We start from the raw sequence: 25,774 nt of genomic DNA on the forward strand, positions 1-25,774 counted from the left end.
ATCCCATCCCATCCCATCCCATCCCACCCCATCCCATCCCATCCCACCCCATCCCATCCCACCCCACCCCATCCCATCCCATCCCATCCCATCCCATCCCATCCCATCCCATCCCATCCCATCCCATCCCATCCCATCCCATCCCATCCCATCCCATCCCATCCCATCCCATCCCATCCCATTATTCCCAAGGATGGCCACAGACAAGAGCAGTGGGATCCAGAACACTTACCATATGCATCGTACATCTTTTCTACGCCTTTCTGAGCCACATAGCCAACAACTGCAGCTACTGCACCTACTGCACATCAAGTACATACGAAAATAAAATCAAAAAGAAAATCAGGACATTTAAAAAGGGCCTTTCCCCAAGGAACTCCAGGACTGCACTGAGCAGGTTCAGGGGCAGAACACATCCCGCAGCTGGCCCAGGAGCCATGAGATCCTGTGGATCAGGAGCTCCACAGCAGTGCTAGGAGGTTCCTGACCCTCGGGGCCACTGAGGCTCTCCTAGGCCAGGAAGCTGCCTCAGCTGCCACAGCACTCAGGCACCACACAGGTGCCTCAGTCCCAGAAGAGCACAGCCACCCTCACGAGGGTAAGACTTTTCTGCCTCACATTTTGGGAGTGGAGAGGAACCTCCCAGGTCCCTTCACTGTCCCTTGGCACATTCATTTCAGTCTGACTCTCAAAGCCTTGCTCAGCAACACCCCCTGCCAGAGTAGGATGTTTCTCTGGCCCAAAGAAGGTCACCCTTCTGACCAAACTGATCCCACCCCAAAGGCCAGGCCTTCTGCTGTGCGCTGGGAGGGGTTCTGCAGGCAACATGCTCAGGGGAGAGACCTCCACTGACCTCACTTCCCTCAGAGATAACACATTCCATCCCAAGGGTTCCCAAGGATGGCCACAGACAAGAGCCATGGGATACATGAGTCCACACTTACTTATGGACTCAGATTGGCCTCCATGGAGGCCAATGATGCCATGAAGTCCTTTTTTTGTGGCCATCAGGCTCACGTGAGACAAAAAATGAAAAAGAGGAATGATATTCACTATGATATTTCCCTAAGCATTTAAAAATGCATTGAAGAGCTTATTTGGGACATATATATCCCTTATACTACTCAAACCTCTGATCTACTCAGGGTTTTAAAATTTACTTATTTTCCATTCCATCACTGTCTAAATAGAAGCAATATAGCTCTTACCAATAAATGGAATCATGTCCTTGTTTCTTGTCTCCCGTGTCCTTTTCTCTAGGTTCACTCTGCAATGCAGGGGAAAGAGGGGGAAAATATCTGTGGTGGGCACAGGACTAGAGAAGATAACACAATTGATAAGGTGTTCTGCTGTACTTCCAGCTGGTCCCTAACCCATCCTGTCTGCCCTGGAGCTACGAGAATTTTTACAGACACACACATAACCTTCCTTGGTCAAAATTAAGACCTGTTTTTGCAGAGTGCAGAACGTGGTGTTCAACCCCAGTCAAAATTTTCCACAGAGGTACGGGACCATTTTCCATTCCTTCAGACTCATATCCTGGAGGTCATTCTGATCAGCTATGAAGAAATCTATGGAGAAAGGACAAGTGACCTTGGCTGGCTGCCAAATACCCATCAAACTTCTCTCACTCCCGCTCCTCAACTGGACAGGAGATTAAAGAGAGAGCTCACATAAAGACTGGGACATCCCTCACCTGGTGCCATTATGGGCAAACCAGACTCAACTTGAGGATGATTGCTTTGTTTTCTCAGAAATTCCCAAGAAAGCAGCAAGCCAAGTAACAAAGACAAAATTGAAACCACTTCACCCCCACCCTCCCCTCCTCCTGGCTGGGAACACACCTGGTGCAGGTGGCTGGGGGCAGCTGCAGTGCCAGATGCAAGTTGAGCTCCAAGTGGGAGCCAAAGACAAGAGCCTGTGTGCCAACACAGCACAACAAAGGGCGCCAAGAGCAGTGGCACAGATGGGGAAGGGACACCGTGAGACCCAGCAGGAGCTGAGAGCTCGGGAGGAAGAGCCAGACTTGAGCCTTGAGCATGCAGACTGTGATGGGATAAAAGTGAGGGGTTCCTTTGTTGGAGGAACAGCTCAGGCTGTTCCTGTGTTACTGCCCTAGGAATAAATGGTTTTGTGGAATCAGACATCTGAGATTGCTATGGGAAACCTGGGCTGGAAGCAGGGAGGGCACAAGGGCTGAGGGTGGGACTGGGGGCTGTGGGGAGTCCAGCAGGGCCCATTGGGGCACTGGAGCCACTGCAGTGGAGGGCCTCTGGTCCCAGCACAAAACACCTCTGGTGGCTGGAGTGTGATGGCCAGAGTGCCCCGGGAATGGCCAAACTGGGAAGTTTCCTTAACATCCCGGCCTGTAGAGCTGGCTGCAGAAAGGATGGCCTCATTGACCCTTCCAGCAAAGCCACCTGTCCCTTCTGACCACATCCATCAGAGCAGCAATGATGGGGTGAAGGCAGAAGCAGGGACTGCTCAAGAGTGAGGAAAGGTCTGCTCAGGGCACAGCTTGTTGCTATGCTCTGCTCTCCCTCTCTTTCTTGCACTCCATTTCCCTGAGCTGTCTGCTTCTTGTGACTTTTTGTTTTCTCTGCCCAGGACTATGCTCCAGAGAAGGAGGAAGATCTGGACTGAATTAAGGAACCCCCTGCCAAAAGCTGCTGCATGTCAAGAAAGCTTTTCTGGTATTCAAGGGGAGTATAGGCCCAGGTAAGGAAAACGGCTCCATTGAAGACTGTAAATAGGGAAATGCCAGCAGGGACCCAAGAGAAGTCACAGACCCAGGCCCATGGCTGTCCCACAGGTTCAGCCCCAGGATTGAAGCCTGTTCTATTTCCTCCCACTACCTTTTCTTTTTTTGCTCTGGTCTGAAAGGAAGGAAAGAATATACAGTAATTTCACGACTATAAGGCGCACCCTTTTGACTCAAATTTTGGCCCAAAGCTGGAAGTACGCCTTATAGTCCGGTGCGCCTTATATAATGTACAAAGTTGCGAAATTTGCCAGCCTGGAAGTGAGAGCCGCGAGGGGGGGCGGCGCCGCAGGCACGCCGAGTAGCGATGTGGGGTCAGCCACGGGCAGCCCCAGGCACCGAGAGCAGCGCTGGCAGGGAGACGGGGGGCGGCCCCAGGCAGCCCAAGGCACCGGGAGCAGTGCGGGCAGGGAGGCAGGGGGCAGTCCCAAGCACCAGGAGCAGCGCTGGCAGGGAGGCAAGGGTGGCCCCAAGCACCGGGAGCAGCGCTGGCAGGGAGGCGGGGTCGGCCCAGGCACCCGGAGCAGCGCTGGCAGGGAGGCAGGGGGCAGCCCCAGGCACCAAGAGCAGCGCGGGTAGGGAGGCGGGGGGCAGCCCTGGGCAGCCCCAGGTGCCGGGAGCAGCGCAGGCAGGGAGGCATTACTACTTCCTTACTTTGTTGCACGCGGCGCAGCTCCTCGCTGCAAAAAAAAATTGCGCCTTATAGTCCAGTGCGCCTTATAGTCCGGTGTGCCTTATATAACGTACAAAGCTGCAAAATTTGCTGACTCCCGGAGGTGCGCCTTATAATCCAGTGCGCCTTATGGTCGTGAAAATTACTGTAATTGCAGAAAACACTCAATATTTGAGGGGTTTTCTCCTGAAAGCAGAGCAATAGAGTGATGGCTTCTTGAACAGAAACAGAATAGATGATGTGCACGTGGAGCTGTCCTGAATGTGTCTCTGCTGTTATGAACACAGACATTTACCTCAGATCACCACTCATGGAAAAATGGTTGTGCTTCCAGGAATGGGGCACCCCACTTCTCACAGTCAGAGACAAATTGTTCTCCCTGTCTCTTTTTGTCCCTCTTTCATATTTTGAAGGAGCCCTGACAACAGGTTTAGACAGGAAAGTTAATTTATGCAGGGCAGAATCTGCAATCCTGAGCCAAAGCTGAAGCTTTCAGGGGAAAAAAGAAAAGGAAGGTGGAAAGAGAGGAGAGGGGAGCAGAAGGAAAAAGAAAATGAAGGAAGGGTGGGAAAAGAGAAGAAAGAAAAAGTACAGCCAGGAAAAAAAAAAAAAGAAAAAAGAAAACAAGAAGAAACTCTTCTGCATTGTCAGTGTTGTCTCTGCTGGGCACAGACCAATAGAGTCTGGTCTGACAACAGAGCCTCATTAACTCAGACAATCTGAATTATGCATTGAGTCTAGTACAACATTAATACCAGTATTTGAGCTAAATCCAGGAGGATTGTGTGAGTAGTGGTGAAATCTCATGCTTTGTCTGGGGTCCTAAAGTGAGATATTGTTTTAATTTTTATATTTTATATTATTAAGATACACTCACTCTATGAATTAATTATTCATTAAATATTCAGACTAAACATTTATCTAATCAGCCAAGATCAAAGAAGCGAACAATTGGCCACAATGCAATTATGGTATTCAGGCTGTGCCTAATCAATATGCTACTTACTTTTTACTTTTCTTCCAGTTAATGTGTAGCAAGAGTCACAGCAACAATTTTTGCTATCCAATTAAAAAGAAAAAAAAAATAAAGAAATAAGTAAGGCCTGAATTGACATTTTTTCCTCTTTGTAGGAATTAATTAAGAACTGGATTAGTATCTGTAGACTGTGGGTGGGAAGGGACAATGGACTTTGAATGGGAATTCTGTGAAATACTAACTTTGTGATCTCCCTCCAACTGTTCTTGACTGGCCCCCACCCTCCGCAGCACAATTAGGCCTTGATGAGGCAAAGACACTGAAAGCCCTGGGGGCTCTGGAGGGCAGCTGGGCTCCTTCAAGCCTCACCAAAGCCCAGTGAAGGCCCCAGGAAGGTCCAGGGAGGAGTGTCCTTTTCCCATTCCATTCTCTCTGGCAGAATTGCACACAGCACTTGAGGGGCCTCAGCAGTGCCCAGCCCAGGGAGTGCTCACTGCCCTGAAGTCTTGTGAGGAGGGGCTGTCACTGCTGGATATTGCCAGTAGTAATTCCTTGGCCTTGCCCAGAGAGGTGCAGATATTTCTGTTTGGGCAGTCACACTTTTGTTGTTGGTTTTGTTGTTGCAGACACTGATATTTTTAGGGAAATCCCATCAGCACTTGAAGGACAGCTGGGGGATTCCCACCGCAGTTACCCACCAGTGCAGTGGTTCCTGCCTGGCACAGCCCCCCTGTCCCTGGGCAGGTGTGGTGTAAATGTACTGGGCAGGGGGGTCAAACCCTTCCCCTGCCTGTGCTCCTGCTCACACAGCCCAGGGTGCTGTTGGCTTGCTTTGCTGCTGCCTCGTGTGCTCACCTCCCATGTGCTGCCTTTTCACCTTGGAGCTGGGCCAGCTCAGCCAAGAGCCTCAGGAGATGGGTGCTTTACTCGTGATTTCTTGGAAAGAACATTCCTGCCCTTGGAAGAGGCCACCCTCCAGGGCCTATCAAATTTTCTGGGCTCCTTCACCCTTCAGAGCTGCTGCCCCTGCTGCCACCTGGTTCAGCAATCTGAGTTCATCAAAGCCTTCTCCTCTGGAGCCCCAGCTCTGGGCTTTGCTGCTGGCCTCAGTCCCTGCCCCTCAGTGCCTGGGACTCCATTATTTCCTTGTTGTGGCAGCCCAGGCTGGCACTGATGAGCACATTCCTGACCACCTCTTCCCTGCGGGCCAGGACCAGGTCCCTGTGAGCGTCCCCCTGTTCCCCTCCGAGGCAGCTCTGCTGAGCCATCATTCCAAGATCCCCCACGCTGTTGGAACCCTTTGCTTTGTCTGACCCTGAATGCCAGGGCAGTTGCCATTCCCCATGGGAACCTGCTCACTGGCCTGGAGACTCCTCCAGGTTTCCCCCAAAGCTCTTCTGCCAACTCTCCCTGATGATCAAGGCGTTTCTAAACTGCCAAGGCAGTGTCCTCTCATTCTGACCCCTCCACTGATCACTCACACAAGCCAATTTAACTTTTGCCCACCTTGTTGAGGATCTCCAAGTATCCCAGCTGCTCTTCACACCTCCCATCCTCATCCTCCCTGACATTCCCTCTGGCAAAGCTTCTCCCCTCCCCCTGCATTCCACCAGCACTCAAGCACAGCCTTCCAAATAATGTAGGTTTTGGCTCAGAGAAAAATGAAGTAGGCAGCTTCTGAGCTCAAAATAAGCAATTTGGGGTTGTTCCATTCAGGAGCATCTGGGCTAAGAAACTGCACGTTTGGCATCTTTGGGACTCAGAAATAGTGATTTAGGGAGCTTTGGGGTCCCAAACACTGATTTAGAGAGATCTGGGGGCTCTGAACAAGCCCAAACTTTAGGTATTCGGCTCAAAACCACTGATTTGGGGAACTTTTGGCCTCAGGAAGTCCCATCTAGGCAGCTTTTCAGCTCAAAATTCCAATTTAGGGAGCTCTTGGCCCCAGAAGCACATGTTTAACAAACTGCATTACTCAAAAGGAGATGTCAGGAAGGTTTGGGGGTCAAGAAAAGCAACTTCGGCAGCATCAGGGCTCAGAAACACCAATTTAATGAGCTTCAGGGCTCAGAAAAATCAATGTCCAGAGACTTTGGGCTCAAAAGCAGCAATTTAGGATACTTTGGGGCTCAGCAATACCACTTCAAGGTGCTTTTGGCCTCAAAAATAGCCATTTGGGGAACTTCACAGCTGGGAATGCAGAAGTTTCAGGAGCACTGGGGCTCAGAAACACCCATATGGGGAGTTTTTGGGATCTGAAACAGCATTTGGGTTCAGAAATACTGGTTTAGGGAGCACTGGGGTGCTTAAACACTAATTTAGGGACACACAGGGCTAAGAAACCCTGGTTTGGGGAGTTCAAGGCTGAGAAAAAATCATGTTAGGGAGATGCCCAGGAGAGGAGAAGTGCAGGAGTTGCAGCTGCCACGTGTCTGCCAGTGCCAGCAGGAGGAAGTGGCTGATGGAGCTGCTGCTGGACATTTGCTGCGTCTTGCCATAGGATTTTGTCATGGAGAAAGAGACAGTGAAGTGTTAGAGGAGATACCTGTAAGCAAAATGAAAGGGATTTCCCACACATCCTCTGCTGTAATACACACACACACACACACACACACACATACACATAGCCTTTTCTGTTTAAGAATTCTGGACTTTTTGGTTTTAAATTCCCCCCTATATCTCTCCTGGTAGTTTTGGATATCAGAAACCCTCATCATTTCAGCTACCCATAAAGACATGTGAGTGAGTTCTGTGAGGCAAAGAGATGAGTGGAGAGGGAAGGAAGATGGTCTGTCGTTCTGACTTGTTCAGAGTTTCTCTGGGCTTTAAACTTTCTCCGGTCAAGGGTGATCACCCTCCCATGTTTCCCTTAAAATCCACCAGGTACTGCTGAGAACAGATGGATCCACCACAGTCCAGCACTGCATTTGTAGCCAAGGACTGACGTGGCTCATTTCACCACACCAACAGCATTTTTCACTGTGATAACAACTCTGCCTTTCCCCTTGGGTCTTTCAGGTAACAGAAAGAAGTTCTAGGACAGGTTGGCATCACGGAGCTTGGGAAGAAATCTCAGGGCAACTTCCAAGTGGTGGCATTGGAGCAAGGGAGATGGAGTTCCTTCCCTGGCTGCACTGACAGCATTGCCCACAGCCGGGAACTGGGGACAGCATCACCCTGAGCCAGCTGTGACCCCTCTCAGAGCCCCCAGTGCTGGGCAACTGCTCCCAGCCCTGTGCTCTGCAGAGGGAACTGGGCCTGGGGCTGCAGAGCTGCCCCATGGCTCTGCTGCAGCTCTGCCTGCACAGGAGGGGCTTCACACCTTGGACCCCCACTCCTGAGGGCAGAGGCTTGGCTATGGGGGACAGGAGGGAGGGGGCTTGTTCACAGGGGGTGCCGCACTGCAGGAAATCCTATGGAGATCTCTAAACTCCCTGCCACAACATTTCTGGGTTTTGTTTTCTCTCATTGCCAGAGCTTCTCTCTGTGTACTGGAGCTTTTAGTCCTGCAGGTGTTTGCTTGTACCTGAACTCTCCCTGTCAGCACTCACAGGCCCCAAACCTCCGTGCACTCTCCTTGCCCCTACAGATCCCTGCCTGTTTACAGAGCACTGGCTGGGTGCAGGTTCTGTTTGCACGTGGGAGAAAGGACAGGTCAGACTGAGCCTGATGGGTCCAGCAAAGGGATGCTGGTGCTGTCCATGGGCAGAGGAGTGGCTGAAAGCACTTTAGGAAACTCCTGTAGACTTACAGAACACCCAAAGCTAAAATTCAGGTCTCTCAGACATTTGTCAAAATTAACAATTAGATAATGTTTCATCAATTCCATTGCACAGGAGAAAAAAGCTGGAAAAAAATCTCAAGAAATTTCCATGTGTATATAAAATTCTTTATCTTGAAAATATTCTGGAAGTGAGCTGAAGCTCTCAGCTTGTCCCCCTTGGCTCTGGCAAACTGGAGCCATTCTGACACCATGAGGGGCCACATGGAGCCAAGGGGTCATTGTGACACTGCGGATCCCAGGAGAACATTGTTGACAGTATGAAAGCTCATGGATCCAGAAGTCCATTGTGACACAGCAAGGCCTCATAGAACCAAGGGGCCATTCTAGCACAGCAAGGTCTCATACAACCAAGGAGACAATAATGACACATTGAGGCCTCAGAGTGGCACCAAAGGATCATTGTGGCACTGCAGGGTCTCATAAAGCCAGGAGCATGATGGCGACATTGTGAGCCCCAAGGGACCAAGGGGGCATTCTTACACTGAAAATCAAGGAGACCAGTGTGATACTATGGGGCATCATGGAACCAAGGGTCCATTGTGACACAGCACAGCCTCATGAAACCATGGAGGCCATTTATACAATTTGAGGGTCTGTTGTGGCATATCAGGGCATTTTGTAACCAAAGGGACCCTAGTGACACTGTGGGGCTCAGATGGAACCAAGGGGCCATTGTGACACGGTAGGGTGTCATGGAATCAATGGTCTGTTTTGACACTTCAGGGCCTTATGGAATCATGGAGACTATTGTGACACTACAGGGGATACCTTGAAGTGGCTACCTAGAACAGAGGCTAGACAAAGTTAGGAGAATAAAGTGGGGATTTATTACAGACCTTCATTAGATACACCTTGGGGAGTCAAAAGCCTCTCAGAGGCTACACCCAACATGGACGGTGGTGACGAGTTTTTCAGACAGATCTATGTTTGGTCCATTTACATATCAGAGTTAATCCTCCAATTATAGATTCAGGTTATGAAGTCATATTCCCCCAGTTCGCTCCCCACTCAATTCACTTTTGTTTATACTTTTCGGGGCCTGAGGCTGTCGGGTGTTATTTAGTTTCAGGCCTAGTTGAATTGTTTTCTCTGACCAAAATATGAAGACGGTTAACTAACACTTTAAATGGAGTTTAGAGTTATGCACTAATGCAGTACAGGATTTGAAAAGTATAAAGGCTAAAATCTTAAGGCATCACAGGCCTCATTGAACCAAAGGTTCATTGTGACACTACAGGGCCCCATGGAACTAAGGATTCATGGAACAGTTCAGGACCCCATGGAACCAAGGGTCCATTGAGTCACTGCGGGGCATCACAGAATCCTGGAGGCCATGGTGACACTTTGAGGCCTCGTTGAATCAATGGCCTCTGCAGGGCCTCATGAAACCAAGGAGACCCTTCTGCCATTGTGAGTCTCCATGGAAGCAAGGGTCCATTGTGATACTGCAGCACCAAGGAGACCCCTGTGACACTGCAAGGCCTTGTGGAAGTAAGGGACCATTGTGACACCGTGGAGCGTCATGGAAACAAGAAGCCAGTGTGACACATCTGGGCCTCATGGAACCAAGGACCCAATATGACACTGCCATTGTGACACTGCAGAGTCCCATGGAAACAAGGAAACAGGTAACAGGTCTGGTTAGCTTGGCCTCACTGCTCCAACTGCTCTTGGCACGTTGAGGGTCTATTCTCATGTACCCCTGAATCACTGGGGCACTGGGATTTCCTTCAAATGGAAAAGAACTGCCCTTCTTATATAGGATTCCATGGCCGAAACAAGATTCTGCTTCCAAAATTCCATATATCCAGGGATTCCTCCCAGACAAAAGCTCTCATAACCAACAAGCCTAGCTGTCCTTGTCTTCTTGATGGCTGGTTCTCACCTGCCTTCAAACTCTGGGGCACAGTGTACTACTTCCTATGGAAAATAACCATCCCTCCTGCGTAGACAAGTATGGCAAAAATTGATATTTCTCCTCCAAAATTCCCTATATGCAAGGGTTTCTCCCAGACAAAAGCTGCCAGGACAGACAGGTCTGTCTGGCCTTGGCCTCTGGTGGTTGCCACTCATCTGTCCCTGAGATACTGGGGATCCATGCTTTCCTTCTTGTGGAGGCCATGGTGTAACTGTGGCGGCCTCATGGACCCATGAAGATCATGGTGACACTTTGAGGCCAGGTGAAATGAAGGGACCATTGTGACACTGTGGGACCTCATGGCACCAAGGACATCATTGTGGCACTGCTGGGCTGCATGGTCCCAAGGGGCCAGTGTGAAGCAGCAGGGCTTTGTGGAACCAAGAGGCCATTGTTGCATTACAGGGCCTCGTGCAGCCAAAGGGCTGTGGTGATCCTGCAGGGCACCATGGATCCATGGAGACCATTGTGGCATTGCAAGGCCCCATGGAATTATGGAGACCATTGTGACACTGTGGGGCCTCATGCAACCAAAGGTCCACTGTGACACTGCAGGGCCTCAGGGAAGCAGGGGCCCATTGTGACACTGCAGAAACAAGGAGAACATTGTGGCACTGTGGAGCCCCATGGAACCTAGTCAACATGGAACAGATCTGGCTGGTTTCTCTTCCCAGGGACCACCTGACATGTCCAGCTGACCTTGAAATGGCGAGGGTTGCCACTTATCAGACCCTGGAGCACTGAGGCTTTCCTTCCTATGGAAAAGAACCATCTGTCTTTCCAGGTGCCCACAGCCAAGACTGATACTTCCCCTGAAAAATTCCCTATATGCAAGGGTTCTCCCAGACAAAAGCTGCAAGGACAGAGAGCTCTTGCTGCCCTTGGTCTCTGGTGGTCACCTCTTATATTAAGGAAGCCTCGAGGAAAGTACTTGAATCAGTTTGACTACTCGAACATTAATGAATCTCTCATAATCTGCAAAACTCGTGTATTATTGCATTAAATAATATTTTCAGCTAAATAATATTATTTTTATCACTCTGTCAGTGTTATCTAACACAAAACAGTTCCTCTATATATGGATGCAGATGACATGTACACGCAAACACACTAAAGAATCCAGCAGGAATTATTTGTCTTTGCTCCCATCTGTCACATCTCTGGAGCTGGAGGGGCACCCGTGGTGCTCACAGCAGCCCTGGGGCCCTGTGCCCCATGGCCTCCCTGCTGGGCAGCCTCTGACAGCTCTTGCACAGCCCCCTTGCACCTGTGGGCCTGCACTGACAGCCCGGCCCCGGGCCAGCAGAGAGGCCGGGCAGGGCTGGCCATGGCTGGGAACAGGCCCTGAGCCCCACAGGAGGATGGAGCTGGGCCACAGCAAAACTCTTTCTAGGGCAAACCTGGGCTGAGCAGCCTGGGCTGTCAATGGCTGGGGATAGAGGCTGGCAGTGACAAATGTCCTGGGCCCCCTCCCTGCTCTGTGCATGCCACCAAGGGCACAGAGCAGCCTCCTCTCTCGGGCACTTGACTGTTTTCAATGCCTTCCTGTAAGGGTCAGTCTGAAGATTGCCCGATCAATCAAGATTAAACCCTTTTGCTGCATACCCTTCAATTTTAAGTCTAAATTCAGTACACATGGTCAAGCATTCACCACAGCATCCAGGATCAACCTGGATGAGTTCCATAGGTGGATGGTGAGCCTCATGGTACCCATCTTGTACAAATGCGTATTCACATTTCCAAACATTTCTCCCTTCCCACATACTTGCATTTGTGACCCTTAACATTTTGCTCAAAGCCCTACGAGAGTAGGGATTGTACTGGTATGGTGTTGCTTTAGGTCTTATAGTTGTAGCAATGACCACAAGGGTCACAACTGTTCACATTATGTCCATGATAATTATAAGTCCATTACTTGCTGTTCTTGGTGAATTTCAGCTTCAGGTCTCTGTCACCTGGTGTGATCCTCCAGGTTTCTTCAGGAGCCTTCTTCACTAGGGAGTGATGGATCCAGGTCTTCTGCTCTTTGATCTTGACTGCCATGGAAGTGATGAGGCGTACCTAGAATAGTCCTTCCCACTGTGGTTCCAAAGTTTTCTCTGCAAAAGACTTAACATACACTTAATCCCAGGTTATATATCATGTATTGGTTCATTTAATTCTTTGCTTTGGCCCCCAGCCACATATTTTCCAGTTTCTCTAACTTGTTTATTTAGGGTCACCATGTATTTGTGTAGAGTTTCTTCTTCTACTTGAATGGGTGTTATTCCTTCTTGGACTACATATGGTCTACTATACAATATTTCAAAAGGGCTTAGTTTCCCTTTTGTTCTTGGTTTTGTTTTAATCCGTACTAATGCCAGTGGAAGAGCCTGGGACCAAGGCAAATTTGCCTCTTGCCCCAGCCTAACAATTTATTGTTTGATCAAATAGTTCATCTTCTCCACTTGGCCACTGGATTAAGGGTGATATGGGGTATGCAATTCCCGATCTATCCTGAGGTGGTGACTAACTTGCTGTACAATTTTCGAGATAAAATGTGGCTGTCTATTGGAAGATAGTGGCTGGGACTCCAAAACGTGGTATTATTTCTTATAACAATGCCTCTGTGACTTCCTGTGCTTAGCTGTCCTAGTAGGGAAGGCTTCTGGCCATCCTGAAAAGGTATCTGTTAACACTAATATGCAGCGATACCCCCTTTCCTGGCCAATTCCGTAAAATCAATATGCCATTGCTACCCAGGTCCACAACCTTTCCCAATTTGTCTAATTGAAGGCTTTGGAAAGTTTTTAGGATTAGTTCGGAGGCAAATACCACACCAACGGGTTACTTGTGTAACTGTGACTTGAAATTTTCTAGCCAGAATTCTCTTTTAAATAATTGTACAGGGCATCTATTCCCCAGTGTGTTTTCTCATGTTCTTTTAGCACTAATGACCACAACAAGTAGGAAGTTACTGCAATTTTTCTTTCTTTTGTTACAGCCCACTCCCCCTGGTTATAAGTTGATTCTTCTACCTTAGTAAGTGTCCTCTTCAGCAGTCCTCTTTCTTTCCAAATGGCTCCGTGTGCATGAACCACCCCTTGAGTCTGTATAAATGTTAATTTCTTTTCCTTTTGTCAGCTCTAAGGCCCGGGTTAAGGCAATTATTTCAGCTTTTTGTGTAGAGGTGTTTGTTGGCAACAGCCCAGACTCTATTACCTCTCTGCTGGTGGTAACCACATACCCAGTTTGCCTTTTTACACTGATTATATAGTTGCTTCCATCAGTGAACCAGCTCTCAGCATCCTCGAGAGGGGTGTCCTTCAGATCCAGGCGACTGGATTAGGTAGCTTCAATGGTCTCCAGGCAGTCGTGAATCACTGGTTCTCCCATACTCCTGCTGAGGAAAGAAGCTGGGTTCCCAATTTTAGTTACCACAATTTGAACATCATCTTGTTCTACCAGTATGGTCTGGTACTTTAGAAATCTTTGTGGGGAAAGCCAATGTCCCCCTTTTGCCTCCAGGACTGCAGACACTGTGTGGACTACTAGCACGGTCATCTTCTGGCCTAGGGTGAACTTGCACGCCTCTTGGATGTTCACTGCCACTGCTGCAACAGCTCTGAGGCACCTTGGCCACCCCTTGGCTGCCGTATCCAGCTGTTTGGAGAGGTTGGTAACTGCCCTCCAGTATGGCCCCAAGTCTCGTGCTAGTACTCCCAGAGCAATCCCTTGTTTTTCGCAAGAAAACAGAAGAATTGTTTACTCACATCTGGAAGTCCCAGGGCTGGAGCTGACATAAGAGCCTTCTTTAGTTAGTCGAAGGCTTGTGTTGCTTCTGTTGTCCACTGAAGATCCCTGCTCCCTTCCGTGATTAAGGCATACAGGGGTTAACGAACAATCCATAGTTATAAATCTATAGTCTGCACCACCCCATCATGCCTAGAAATGTTCTCAGTTCTCTTACTCTCAGGGTTTTGGGGTTTGGCATATTGCTTCTTTGTGGCCTTGCCCCAAGGTCCTTTGTCCAGCACTCACTTTATAGTTCAGGTATATAACTGTTTGTTTCACCATCTGGGCTTTCTTTTGGGATACTGGATACCCCTGCAGGCCCAAAAAGTTTAGGAGGCTTACCGTCCAATCCACACATGCCTCCTGGGTCCGGGTGGCTATTAAGAGGTCATCCACATACTGGAGCAGTTGTCCTTCTCCTATGGGAGTTCCCAGGACTCCAAATCCTTTGCCAGCTGTTCTCCAAATATGGTGGGGGAGCTCCTGAACCTCTTGGGTAGTACACACCACGTGAGCTGAGTTTTACGTCCAGTTTTGGGATTCTCACATTCAAATGCAAAAATTTTCTGGCTGGTTTCATGGAGAGGGAGGCAAAATAAAGCATCCTTCAAATCTATAACAGTAAACCAGGTTAGTTAAGATGTTAAACAAGTTAACAAGTTGTAATGGTTGGCAACCACTGGGTACATATCTTCAGTTATCTTATTAACAGCTCCTAGATCTTGTACTAACCTGTATGATCCATCCAGCTTTTTCACGGGCAAAATAGGAGTATTAAAATCAGATTGACACTCTATTAATAGTCCTATTTGCAAAAAGTTCTCAATGATTGCGCTGATCCCTTCTCTGTCTTTCCTTGTCAAGGGATATTGTTTGACCCTTACTGAGTGTTTTTCTTTTCTGAGCCTGATTTGTACTGGTAGAGCATTCTTTGCTCTCCCCAGTATATTAGAGACCCACATTCCCGCGAACACCTGATCCATTATTTTCTTAATAATTTCCTCTTCATTTTCAGCTTCAATTTCTTTGGTTATTAGCATTAGGCTTAACAATTGCACATATTGTTGATCTTTTACCTCCAAACTGATTTCCTCATCTTTAAATATTACTTTTGCTTCCAACTGCTCTCGCAGATCCCTGCGCAAAACTGCAGATGGAGCTTTAGGCATGTACAAAAATTGATTAATTCCTCACTGTTTTCCCAATTTACACTTCAGTGATTTGCAAAAGTATGCTTTCAGATTGGCCAGTCACCCCCCTTACTATCACGTAATCATTTATTTTAGGTATCAGGGTCTTTATTTAACACCAAATATGTTGCCCCTGTGTCTACTAAAAATTCCACTTTTTTCTCATTGTTCCTGAGTTTAACCATAGACAGAGGGTCCCTCTAGTGTAGGGCCCTCCGGTCACCTTCAATCCTCCTTTACTTGAGGCACCACCCCATCCCCTTTTCGGTCACCTTTTCTCTGTTCATCACCCCTTCTTAGTTCTGGACACTGTTTTTTCCAGTGCTCAAATTTCTTGCAAAATGCACATTGTTTTTTTCCTAGTCAGGATGGTCCTTGTTTTGGGGGACCTTGCTCACATTTTCCTTTTACCTCTTCCTGTAGTACTGCTACTAATTTCTTCGTCCCTGGTTTACACCCCTCTTCTTGATTGCTGAAAACTCTCCATGCCTCGTCCAGTAAAGTCTCTAAGTCCCGACTTGCTGGGCCTCACATCTTCTGGAGCTTTCACCTGATGTCACTTGTAGATTGCCCTAGAAACAAGTTTACCAACTGTTGTATTCCATCAGTGGATTCAGGATCCAGGGTGGTGTGTCAATGCATTGCCTCTTGCAACTGGTCTATAAATTCAGAGGGTGTTTGAGAGGGACTGTGTTTAATAACATGATCAGTATGACCAGGGTTGACCAGTCTATGGTTCTAGGAATTGCTTTTTCCAGTCCCTTCACTATCAGTTCCTGGTATTTCGTTAACCACGCTAATCCCTCTGGCCTATTAGCATTCCAGCCTGGATCCTGAAGGGAAAATACATCCTTAACGTCCTCCTGTGTTATTTTACAATTATCTTTGGCCAGATCCTTAGCCACCTTTAAAACCAACTGCCTCTCTGAGTCTGTTAAAGAATCAAGCAGTAGCTGAATGTCAGTCCAATCAGGCCTATGTTGTTTAACCATAAATTACATCCTTTTAACACACTTAGTGGGTCAACCCGGTAATTTTTAGCAATTTTTCCTAGGAATCTAAATCCCAGGCAGAAAAGGGGACTCTGACTAACACTGTCGCCCCCTCAGAGGTGGCTGTTTCCCTTAGAGGGGCTGGTATGGCCCCTCTCATTTGTCTTTGGGTCCTTGATGCTATAGGACCCTGTGGGGAGAGTTTTTCCTCCTCACTATTACGAGAGGGTAAGGATGGATACAGTCGGGTTGGCTCTCGTGGTTCGGGAGTTGGTGGGGAAACTCCACTCTTAATTACTGTTCTCTCGAGTGAGGATGAAGGAAGGGATGAAGCAGGGATAAAAACTGAAGTCAATGGCAATTCTGAATCTACTTCCTCTACCACTCTCCCTCTTAGGAAATGGTCTAAGCAATTCCTGTTTCCTTTTCCTGAGCCTCCACAAAATGTATCTTGTCAGGATGCATACACCTTTGGTTTATTGAGCATGTGCTGCAACATCTCTTGGGTTTTCCCTTATTAGCTTTACTATCTTTCTCGAAAGCCAACACCAAAGGGTCTGAGGGTGGTCTAATTACACAGTCCCTTTGCCACTCGGGGTGATTCCAAAGGGTGAAAAACATATCAGCATAAGTAACCTCATGCCATTTCTGCTCACACCTCAGAAAAAGCATCAGCTGTATCAAAGTATCATAGTCCAGCGTCCCTGCTGGGGGCCACTTCGCCCGCTCAAGTCTATAGAGTGGCACCACTGTGTGCACAACTTAACAAGATCTCTTTTCTGTTTCTGTACCACCATGGCCCAGCAGCTCTTTCCAATCTGTCAAAATACATTCTAAAGGAATACCTCTAGGAATCTCTTTGCTTTCACTTGCCCCCATGCTGAAAATTCCTTTTTTCCCAATGTTTTTTAACCTTATCCCAACTCCAGAGCTTCACCTGGTAGTAATTTGGTAGAAAGGTATTCTGAGCACACTCAACCCCAAGGACCTCTATTGGCTTCCGTAGGGTTCCTGAAACTCTGTTTTCTAACAGCTCAAATATTCTATTACTACCAGGGTCCTCCTGATCACTTGATATCAAGACCCATATAACTATCTGGGTAGCCTTTTCTTATTTTCTATGACAAAGATTACAAATTCCACTTCTAGGTATCCTCCACTTGTATACTTGTCAGACCCACAATTCTTGACAAACTACACAATGAAACACAACCCATGGGTTACAGTCACGTTCCTTTGGCCTGGGTACCCCCTCCCAGAACCTTCTATTTCTAGGCATATAATTTTACCAACAAAGGGAAAAGGGAAAAAGATAAAAGTAGCTGAAGGAAAAAGAGTAACAGGAAAAGCAGTGAAAATCACTTAAGCTCTGCAATTATAACTGTTGACACAAGATAGCAGTACTGCCTAAGACATGGAATGTAAAGCTTAAATCAGTGACTAAAACAGGTCAACACTTTTCAGCACAGATTGGCAATACTTTTTTTAAAATGCTCACCACACACACTGCACAACTGAGGAAAAGCTCCTTTTTATTCACCTCTAAAGGAACTCACGTATCACAACCAAACACTCTCAAACACTTTACTCACAACACTTACACAAAATAGCAAAACAAAAAATTTCATTTTTCCTCCTTTAAATTGCTAATCACAGATTGCTAGCAAACCAAGCCTCTCTTGTTGTACCTTGGGTTGAATATTCACAAAGCCATGCCAAAAATGTGGTAGACTTTGGCCGAGGCACAATTTCTCTGCGGTGGGGGAGGGGTAGCTCTGGACTCACATCACTGCCTCACTCCTCAGCACCTAGAAACTAACAATGCTTTGTCAGAATACCTCCCCAGAAGCTAGCAATTCTAAAGCCTTGCAAACAACTAACTATATTTTCTCACAGTTAAAACAAACAGTCACAATTAAAACCTTTCAGAGTTGAGCAGAAACTGAGACATTGCCTAAAGCTGCAAAGCCTGGATCACCCCACCGGTGCTGGTTGCTGGGGTTATGCTGGACTATGCTGGACATGGCTTTAGACCACCCCGCACCACTCACTCCTTTTAAACACAAAACAAACAGCTTAAACACACCTGGTAATACACCATCCACAATTTCCCTGCTTACACACAAACAGTCAAACTTCACACACACAGCCTAGCTCATGCAATTCAAGTGTAATGCAAGCATTTGGATTCCTCCACCCTCCCGGGTATAAATATCCCTTTTCCTAATCAGGTGCAAAGCTCAAAATTCTTTCACAACCTATACATACAATACTTGGCTAACATGCTCCCAAAAACACACAAACCAAAGCACAGTGTGCCGCTAAACAAACCAAAGTACATACAGTGCACCGCTAACCTACAGTTTAGGCACACAAAACCCACAAAACAAGATCCATCTGCACACTCAGGCACACATGCACATCTGGCTTGCACAAACTGTGATCACCGTATTCTGGGACTCAAAATGGGGTTGTCCACACATCAACACCAGCGGATGATGCCCCAAAGTGGAAACCACCACCACCACTGCTCCCGTACCACAATACTGGTAATGCTGCTATTACCGCTGAACAAGCTCAACTCCTGGTGGCCGCTATCAGCCCACCACTGCTCCCCTGTTTCAGGGCAAAAATTCCTGGTGCTGTTACCAGCCTCACCTAGAACACAAACCACTACCAAATTCCACGGAGACTTACAAACAAATCTACTTTAGGCTTTTTCACTGTGCGCTTGATGTCTTACAGTGTCTTACCAGTTTGCCTTTCCCCAAAGGTACCTATTTTTAATTTTAAACATACTTTCTTTGTCTGTATCTCTAGCAGAGCTCGTTCTTCTCCCAGGGTGTCAGTGGGGACTAGGAGCCCTCTACCTAAAAAAATCCCAGGTGGGCGCCCTAGAAGGGTCCTGAACGCTGCTGGCCCCTCAGCCAGAGAGATCAAGGTCCTGCCACAGTCGTCAAATGATTTACTACAATATGAGTATTGGTCTATTACCGATAACCAACTGTGACAGACAAAAGACTCTCTAACAATTTAAAGTTAGAAAGTGTCTGTTCATTCAGCACCGGGCAGCTGCCTAGGGTAACCCCCTAATACACACTGCACAAATCACAGGCGATCACAAAGTCTATTTATTGACAAAAGTTTTGAATTATTACATATTCATAATACCAGCACCTCTCATTCCCTGCTACCTATGGTAATTAGCTTGAATGGATATTAAGCATGCGTGGTTGGCTTCTTGAATTAAGTCTGGGGTTGTTTTTGTGTGGAGGGTTCTAAAAAAGAGGAAGTAAAACAAGTCTTCCTTACCCTGAACTCTTGACCTTCCTATCAATAAGAATACAAATGACTTCTGGGAGGACTCCAATTTCCTCTCTTCATGACTTGGAATAAGTTTCTGGTTGCAATTGTTTGTGTTTCTTTGGAGCTATTTACTAATTTCTTCTTTTCCCATTGCAAGCACAGCTAAGTAAACAGAAAAATGACAGGCAATTAACTATTTAAATCTGAGATAACTCTCAAGCCTGGTTTCTTCTAACTAACTTCTAACTTTTAATTATTTTCATAAAGGCCTATCTATCTATCTGCTTTTAAGTAAGACTAGTAAATACAGTAATTTCATGACTATAAGGCGCATAACCTTTCCCAACCCATGATCCCATGGATCTTCAGTCCCACATTAATTAGGAACCACCCACCCCAAGAAGTATTTTTGCCCAACCATCCTCTACTCACGACATCCCACTGCTGTCCTCCAATCTGAAATGTTGATCCCTTCCTCTTGGCAGTCATCGGCATAAATCTGGAGGGCATGGCACAGCACGTCGTGACGCCCCTCATTGGCACACAGGTCATAGATACAGTTCTCCATGTAGATATTGGAACTGAGAGTGTCATGACACAACCAGAATGGCCCAGAATATTGGGACAACTTCCCACACCAGATCTCTGCCTTGAATGTCATGACCTGATCCCATCTGCAGCGCCCACAGTCACCATCACAACATCCTGGCAGTAGCAACACTCGCTGGTCACCTTCCAGCTCCGCCCCAGCTCCACAATATCCCACACCTGCTTTCCATCAGGAGAGACAGCATCATCTTGGGGGTCCCCGTTGTTGTTCCCACACATTCCGCAGACTTTTCCAGAAAAAGCAGCTGGGAGTTTGATCACTACATGATCATCCCAGTTGTAGAGGACCTTTAGGTTGAAATTTGATTGGATCAACAAGGATTTAGCCTTCTGATGGATGCAGTTTCCCATGGGAGAAGGAGATGGGGAAGTGCAAGAGGTGATTGCTCACCTGCAGTGCAACAACTACCATCAAAACTCCCAAAACCAAACCAAAATGGGCAATACATGGAATTTAAGAAGACTTGAAGCGTTTTCATGCAACGGTTGCCTGCACACCAGCAAATCCCAGAATTACAGTAATTTCACGACCACAAGGCGCACCAGACAATAAGGCGCATCTCCGGGAGTCGGCAAATTTCGCGACTTTGTACGTTATATAAGGCGCACCGGACTATAAAGCGCACCTTTTTTTTGCCACGTAGATTTGTGCTACGCGCAACAAAGTAACTAATTAGTAATGGAATCCCGCGATCGTGGAATTTACTGGCAGGTGCTCAATTTGCAAACATTTTTCACAGATTGGTGTAGCCTTTAAACGCAGCCCCAAGCGCCCTCCACATGCACGGAGCCCGGAACTCCTGCCTGCCCCCGGCTAGCGAGGCGGGGCTTGAGGGGCCACTGCTGACACCTCAGGGTTGCTGCAATTCAAGGCGGCTCGGGGCACCCACAGCTTGGGGCGGCACTGCCCACTCCCTCTTTCCCTGTGCAGTTGCTGCTGGCCAGGGGCTGGCCGGCGCCACCCAGCCCGCACAGCTGCTGCTGGCCAGGGGCTGCCCGCTCCCGTCCCCCCCTCACGGCTTGGCACTCCCATGGCGCCGTCCCCCCTTGCAGCTCGGCTCACGGCTCGCACTTCTTTTTTTGCAGCAAGGAGCTGCGCCGCGTGCAACAAAGTAACGGATTACTGGCAGGTGCTCAACTTGCAAACATTTTTCACAGATTGGCGTAGCCTTTAAATGCAGCCCCAGGTGCCCTCCCCGTGCCATGGGCCCTGGCACTCCCACCCACCCCCAGCACCGGCTGGTGCAGCTAACAGCTCCTGGCTAGCACCGCTCGGCCGCGGATCCCGGCTTCCCCTGCCCGGTGGCCGCAGCTGCCACGGGCCCAGGCACTCCTGCCCAGCACTGACTGGCACAGCTCGGCTTGCGGCTCGGCCGCTACGGCCACCGGCAGCTCCATCCCACCATGCCCGGGCTGTGGCCGCAGGCTTCTTCTTCCCACTGCGCCCGGGGCGAAGCCGGCACCACCCACCTTCTACTTCCCCCCGTGCCCAGGTCGAGGCTGGCAGCAGCTCCCTCCCTCCCTGTGCGGCAGCCGAGGTCGGGGTCGGCCCTGGCTCCCTCCCTCCCCCCCGCACGGCTCCTGCCGGCTGCGGCTGCCCGCTCCCACGTTCCCTCACGACTCAGCGCTCCCGCAGCACCACCCTCCCCCCATTGCAGCTCACACTTCCGCGTTGGCAAATTTTGCAACTTTGTCCATTATATAAGGCGCACCGGACAATAAGGCGCACTTCCAGGTTCAGGGGGAAAATTTTAGTCAAAAGGGTGTGCCTCATAGTCGTGAAATTACTGTATTTAGGAAAAGACCCTCAAAATCATTGCTAAATACATAATTTCAGTGAAATTCCATAAAATTACTTGAAACTTGGAAATGATGATGGTTTTTACTTACCCTCACCATCCCATTCTCTGATTGGACAGCAGTGACAGTGATGTTGTCAACATGGATGGTGATGGAGCTGATAGAGGAAACTTTGGAGTTCTCCTTTTCCTTCTTTTTGACCTCAACAGAGAAGGAAGGAAGAGTGGGATCAGGACTGCAGATAGTGGTCAAAGTGTAGGCACACGTTCCCACGAAATCAAAGATTTTCCATCAAAACTGCGGTAGTGTGGCCCACCAGTGAGCCAACAGGTGGAGAAAGTCTCCTGGACACACTCTGGTTGTCCATCCACCATTTCGCACCTCTCCTCACACACCAAATCCTCACAGGAGAGTGGTGTAGGGGCTGAAAAAAAGGAGAAAACCCATGAATGGTCAACCAGACAACACCAGCCATTGGAGTGACACAACAATGGACTGACTGTACTCACTGTTGGCACAGAGCCCGGGGAAACCATATCCAGTGTGACTCTGCAACCCAAACACCAGGAGCCCAATGGGCACCTGTGAGTTCTCAGTGCTCCGCATTGATGCACTCACGGTGATGCTGCCCCAGGAGAAATCTGTGCCAGGAATGGCCTGCCACGCCATGGTGTTGTCTGGACGATGGTTGAGGGTGGTGGTGGCAGTGGCACTGGTGGGTGCAATGAGGATGGCATGGTTATACTGGTTGGGCACGCTGCTGAAGCGGAACGCAGTGCAGTGGGCAGTGACAGGTGGGACAACAAGGAGGAAGGGATCTTGCGAAGATGACCCACTGAAAAAAACCACCACCTGCACTGCCACCACCGCACTAATGTACAGGTGGGAGTTACGGTTCACCACAAACACCTGCACCTCCCCTGCCGCCATGGCCACAGTGGCATTCTCGCTGCCGGTGTTGTAGGTGATGGTGTTGTCTTCACCTGTCACAACATAAAGTCAACATCTGACTGCAGAGTGTTGGGTGGCACAATGTAGCCACTCCCCCACGCTGTCATTGGGAAGAGCTGTTCCACCACAAAGTCAAAGCCAGCAGACACCTTGACACAGGTGTGGCCACTGAGGACGGCCACAGGGGTGTCAGCCACCACAACTGTGCCAGTGAAGTCCTGGCTGCTCTGGAGCTGCAAGCTGTGGTAGGGCTGCAGGAACAGGCGGAGCACGGCGCCAGGGATGTAGGTGGCCCCAGCATAGCGGAAAGTGGCAGTGGTAGTGATGCTGATAGCAGTGGTGGCAGTACCAGCAGCCACCACAAACTCGGGCAGGCCATGAGAGTAGTTCCCAACAGGCGTCACCACATAGTACCTGGTGCCCAGGCTCTCCATAGGCAGGAGGGCAGTGGCACCCACCGTGTAGCCCTTGGTGCTGACAGCCACCACGGAGATGTCAGCGTTGGCCTGAACCACCAAGGTTTTATGGGAAGTGCAGCTTCCAGTGAGTTCCAGGCTAGTGGGGAGAAGCAGGGGCATAGTGACATCTGGCCTCAGGGTGACATTCTGGGTGATGGAGCCGCCACGGAGCGTCACAGACACCTGGGTGTCGGCAGGGCCATAGGAGGTGAGCAGTAGCTACAGGTACGTGCTGGGGGACTTGTTGTCGTTCTGGGGGAACACGGTCAGAAACTCCTGGCCCCGGGTAGCTGGCACTGGAGAGCTCTGGGAAAATGGGGGCAAAAGGGGGTCTTGGTTAATTTTTAAATTAACCAAGGGGGTTATATAAAGGGGACCTTTATATTTCTATATTGGCATTTTTATATCAATTTTATATGTGCTTATATATCAATTTTCCTATTTTATAGTAGGAATTGTACTGAAATTACATTAAATATATGACTTCAGTATCCAATTTATAGAGTCTGTTATTATATATAATCGTAATAGAAATTAAATTTACAGTTTATTAGGTTGCTAAACAACATTTGAAAAAAACTATAAATAATAATATATAAATAAACTCTTATTTATATCTTCTAGTAACAAATTATTAAAATATATAAATGTGTTAATAATATGAAATAATATTGTATTATTAACTAATTCTATCTTTATAAAATACTACCCTTAATACAACAATATTACTAGATATTTACATTATTATATCATGTAAAATTGATATATTAATAGTATTAAGTAATATACTTTAATATATTACTACTTATTAGCACGCTGATAAAATATGAATACTATAGGACTCACATATCAGTAAAAACATGTCAATTACTTTTTAGTCTGTTATTATTATATTTGTTATCCAGTATATAACTCAGTTGTATCATTTTCTATGTTATTACTGTACAGATTTACTACTTATAACACTGTAATACAGAATACTTATATCTAAATATGTAGTAGTGTATTTTCTATCATTTTGTACCTAGTTTTAATAGAAATATCAGCAAAGATTTATCCAAATCCATAAATATTAAAAATAATTAAGGTTATATAATAACTGCTGTGGTTATTGAGTTTATTTCAGTATTAATCATACTAGAAAATAAATCCACACGTTATTTTTATAATTATAGACAACAGTAGATAATTTATATTTTCTCTATAAAACCATAGAGATAATGATTTAAAATAATTTCCTTTCTTGTTTTCCTAGAAATGGTTTGGGGGAAATAATTGTAAAAATCAAGCAAAAATAATCAATTAGGAGTAACATTACAATGGTAGAGAATATATTAAAGACCAGAATACAACTGTTATACCAGTATATTATACTATATTGCATGATATCTATCTTTATATGTAGTTAATATAACAGTTCTAACAGTGGATATTACATTATAACACCAAATACAACAATATAGAACTCTGTTATAAAATACATACTCATAATTGCATACAGTTATAAAACATTGTAACACAATAACATAACGTCATTCATGTAATATAATGCAATTCTATGTCATATTACCTTGTAAAATAATCCAGAATTGTATGCAATTATATTTACACATTATAGCAATTTGTATCTATTCTTTTATAATTACCCCCCAATAACTAGATACAGTTATATATAAAAGCAATATATAGTGTGCTATATTAATAAATACACAAATATATGAATAAAAAATATAGGACATGTTTTTATATGTCTATATGTTTCACATCTTTTATACATCCACATAAAATTTTAAATAATTGTATACTGAATTTTCACAGAAAGTTTTACTAAAATTGCCAATCAAAAATAATGATAATAGCAACATAATTAGAGAAGAATATATCATGTTTTTGGATTGTATTTTTTATATAATTAAACTAGACATTATATTAAACATTCATATATAACTATGGCATTGTATGTATGTTATTAATTAGAAGTGGGTATTTTCTCCTATGTAAAAAAAAAAAAGGGGGGGGAATTTTTGATATTGTCGGGGGGAAAAATCCAGGAAAATGAGGTCAAAATTAATTAAAATTCAGTGTATATAATTCAGTCTATATATAAAAGCCTGTGAGGAGGATTTATTTTTTAATTAAAAAAATATGGAATTGGGGATGTTGAGTAAAAAAAGATAATTCTAGTGGTTTTTTTCTTAAAAAATGGAATTTGTTTGTTTTGGCAGAAAAATAGGGAATAATGAGGTTTGACTGTGAATACAACAATACAATTAAAAGTAGCTTTCTGAAATAATACATAAAAAGGGTTGTAGGGGTTTTTTTTAAAGAAGGGATTTTGAAGAAAAATCACCAGGGAAATGAGCAATTGGAATTTTAAAAAGTGGAACAGAGTGAATGAAGTTTTTTAATTTATAGAAAAATACCTGAAACCTATAATAGAGTTCAAGAGGGGTTTTTTTACTCTTAATGATTAAATTCTAAAAATAAAATTTAAAAAAAGTAACAAAAAGTCTTTGTCTTTAAAACATTATCTAAAACTTTGATTGAAAAAATCTTTAATGAAACTTAGAAAACAACCAGGA

The 25,774-nt window shown here is 46.5% G+C and overlaps 1 protein-coding gene across 1 annotated transcript in view; it reads right to left on the reverse strand.

Moving 5' to 3' along the window:
• Window positions 1-25,774, reverse strand: part of LOC116999493 (zinc finger protein 282-like) — a 56,784-nt gene that overhangs the window by 26,412 nt on the left and 4,598 nt on the right. Inside the window, exons 3-11 of the mRNA XM_033066255.1 lie at window positions 22,293-23,498; window positions 21,874-22,207; window positions 19,807-20,271; window positions 19,381-19,536; window positions 15,488-15,648; window positions 12,028-14,456; window positions 4,441-4,493; window positions 1,209-1,267; window positions 233-301 (exon numbers count right to left, since the gene is read on the reverse strand). The gene's annotated coding sequence lies outside the window, so the exon portion shown is untranslated. The remainder of the gene's footprint in view (window positions 1-232; window positions 302-1,208; window positions 1,268-4,440; window positions 4,494-12,027; window positions 14,457-15,487; window positions 15,649-19,380; window positions 19,537-19,806; window positions 20,272-21,873; window positions 22,208-22,292; window positions 23,499-25,774) is intronic.

The sequence above is a fragment of the Catharus ustulatus genome, chromosome 8 (assembly GCF_009819885.2).
Source record: "Catharus ustulatus isolate bCatUst1 chromosome 8, bCatUst1.pri.v2, whole genome shotgun sequence".
Classification (NCBI taxonomy): Eukaryota; Metazoa; Chordata; class Aves; order Passeriformes; family Turdidae; genus Catharus; species Catharus ustulatus.